Source organism: Ictidomys tridecemlineatus, chromosome 5, assembly GCF_052094955.1.
Source record: "Ictidomys tridecemlineatus isolate mIctTri1 chromosome 5, mIctTri1.hap1, whole genome shotgun sequence".
Classification (NCBI taxonomy): domain Eukaryota; kingdom Metazoa; phylum Chordata; class Mammalia; order Rodentia; family Sciuridae; genus Ictidomys; species Ictidomys tridecemlineatus.
In genome coordinates this window covers 32,733,146-32,736,209 of record NC_135481.1, presented here as the reverse complement: position 1 = coordinate 32,736,209, position 3,064 = coordinate 32,733,146, and the positions used below count along the sequence as shown (strand labels likewise).

The 3,064-nt window shown below is 37.1% G+C and overlaps 1 pseudogene; it reads right to left on the bottom strand.

Moving 5' to 3' along the window:
- Window positions 1-525: 525 nt before the first annotated feature.
- On the bottom strand, window positions 526-1,080 carry LOC101959759 (coiled-coil domain-containing protein 90B, mitochondrial-like; annotated as a pseudogene).
- Window positions 1,081-3,064: the final 1,984 nt, after the last annotated feature.

Sequence of the window (3,064 nt, the reverse complement as noted above, 5' to 3'; positions counted from 1 at the left end):
GTAGAGGAGTATGGGGGTGGGGGACTGGTTAATTTTTAAAGATAGTTTTATTCAAGTACAGCATAATGTCTGCATTGAATATATTTTATTTAAAAGGCAGAACAATCACCATTGCCTCATTTTTTGTTATAATAATCTTTTATATAAAAATTTAACTGCAGTAACCAGCAGAGTTAAATCCAGTAAGCATGTAGGCCAGGGAATAGTTTTCAAATTTGCAGCACACACAACAAAATTCTATTTGATTTACAAAGTTCTTCAAGCAAATACAAGACAACTTTAGTTCAGTTTCTATGAACTCTTAAAAGGATAAGGTCAAAATACCCTTCTATCTCAAATAAAGTTTTGGATGACAGCTTTTCAACATAAAATACAACACAAAATAAAGATAAAATACTTAGAACACTTCTCTTTAGTCCATATATACTTTGAATAAGTTTTTAGTACATTTCTGCTACACTGAAAATGTTCAAAGAAAACTTAGTATAGTGTTCTACAAAGCCAACAGCAGCAACAGCAGGCTCATTAGTAGTACTTTAAAACTCCCAATGCTATTGCCAGGCAAGTGAACACAGTCTGCAAGATAACAAACTGTCTCAAGTTTGACTCCATCAGTGTTTTAAAGGCGGCAATTTCAGTGTCAATTTTATTACTGGTTTCTGAAATAACACTATGGTTTGAGTATCCTTTCAGGTAAATTCTGTGGTTGCTTCCATAAGTTGCTTTTCTTGATCTGTAAACATCTGTTACCCTGTTCCTTTCTAGTTTGATGTCCAATTTATTATCTGTTCTGATTTTACTGGTTTTATTTATTAGTTGTTGTTTAACTTGGTCTAATTAAATTTTTATTTTTTCGTGCTCTGCTCTCAGATTTGCAAATTCATTTTTCTTTAGGTTGACCATGTCTTTCCTGACAGAATCCAAAAGAGCCACTAGCTGTTGTACTGTTATTTCCTGTTGAGCTTGAGTGACCATCTCCTTATAGATAGTATTCAGGCTGAGATTTGGTTAATGCTGCTACAATTGTTTCTGCTTGTGATTTGTCAAATCCATGAGTTTACAAGTCCTGAACCAATGCATGGGCATCAAAAGTTAATTTCTTTGTTCTAAAGGATTTAAGTCCATATCCTTGGTTGTGGTGGTCAAGAAATCTTTCTGCAGGGCCTAGGAGAAACACCACTGGGGAGTTGAAACCCAGAGGTCCCTGTTGTCTTCAGACTGTGGAAGCCACCAAACCTAGCAATTCCTCATGTTCTCCACCTTTGCCACATTTTACTCTATCTTACTCCCCAAAACCTATTTGTGGGCATAGATTATAATCTTTTAAACTTTGGATAAAAATCATCTGTCTCCATTTTTTAAAGAATCAATTGTTGGTAATTGAATACAAGTAGTAGGAGAAGGAGAGAAGGCCCCTCCACTCCCCCTTACTGAGAATTTAACCCAGGGCTTCTTTACCATCGAGTTACCTCCCAGTTCTTTTTGATTTTTTAGGGTCTCCCTAAGTAGCTGAGGGTCTCCCTGAGTTGGTGAGGCTGGCCTTGAGCTTGCCTTAACCTCCTAAATTCCTGGAATTCCTGGAGCACACCCAGCAGACAGCTAACATTTTAAATGCCATATAAGCCAGGTATGATGCTAATTGTATTACTTTTACCTGAAGAAGATATTTTCCAAATCAGATATAATTCCTATTAGGACGAAAATTGTTTTGTTTTTCTTTGTTGTTGCTGTTGTTTTTAATTTTTAGGGACTCAGCAAGCATTTTGATGGGCTACCAAGCATTAGAGTTCGGCCCCAGATAAAGGGCCTGGGCAGCCTGAGAAGGAGACACAGGGAGATACAAGAGATTCACAGTGTGAGAAAGGATCTAGGAAGAAATTTCCTGCAGCAAGATTCTCCAAGGAACTTTTTCTTTCAATTTTTTTAATTTTTATTTTTTTACTATGGAAATTTCAAGAATATATAAAATTGGAATGAGTAATGAAAGCCATGTACCCAACCCTCAGCTTCAACAATTGTCACCTTACAGCTATTTTGTTCCTTCTGTATCCCCATCGACTTTCCCATCCAAAACCATCAGTGAATTATTTTGAAGCAAATCTCAGGCATTGTACTGCTTCACACGCTGAACTATAATCTATTGCTGAGCCATCTGGGTCGTCTTCCCTCTTGTTTCCTGAGTTTCAGTCAAGTCACTGCTGTACTTTTGTGTCAGTGGTACTTTGGAGGGAACTAAAAGAAAAAAGTCTGCATGAAGCCAAAGTGAATGAAGAAAAGACAATAGAATGAAATTCATCCAAAGCTGAGTTGAGTGAGCAGAGCTCATGAGAATCCTTGAAATGATGAGGAGAAGGGGAGGGAGAGAGGAGTTGCTAGTTTTTCTACAGGAAGTTGGATGAAAGCTTTATACAGGAGTGTGTGTGTGTGTGTGTGTGTGTGTGTGTGTGTGTGTGTGTGTGTTATTAAAAAGAGTGACTCTAGAAGACTAGAAGGCTGGGGACAGCCAGACAGCTGGCATTTGGGTTACAGTTGCATATTCCAAGTTTCCTTGAAAGGAAAGAAAATACTAAATTTAAACACCATCTTTCAATTTCTCAGTCAATAACTTCCCTTTCTGTCTCTTTCACAAATGCAGTCTCTAGACATCCATGAAAGGCATTTATTCTTTAGAAAGTCTTTCAGAAACACTAAATCATTAAAGCAGAGAAATTGTTAAGCAGTTCCAATCCCAATTAAGTTTTCAACTGATTTCTGTGTAGCTCTGTTGTTTAACAACCTATGGTGAAACCAGCAAAAATTATCAAAGCAGATTTACACACTTGCATAATTCACCCATTACCTTCTGGGATGGGAGTAGGGGAGCAAATAAGTGACAATAATTGAACTATACATAGATTTGTCAAATTCATAATGTTATTGAAATTTATAGACAGAAAATTTGTGAATCAAAGTGCCATCTTTCTTAAGACCCATCTACATGGTGGATAATTGCCCCAAAACATCCAATGTGGAATAGACTGTGACCTTTGTTACAGCATGTAGCCTGAGAGGGAGAGAACTGTTA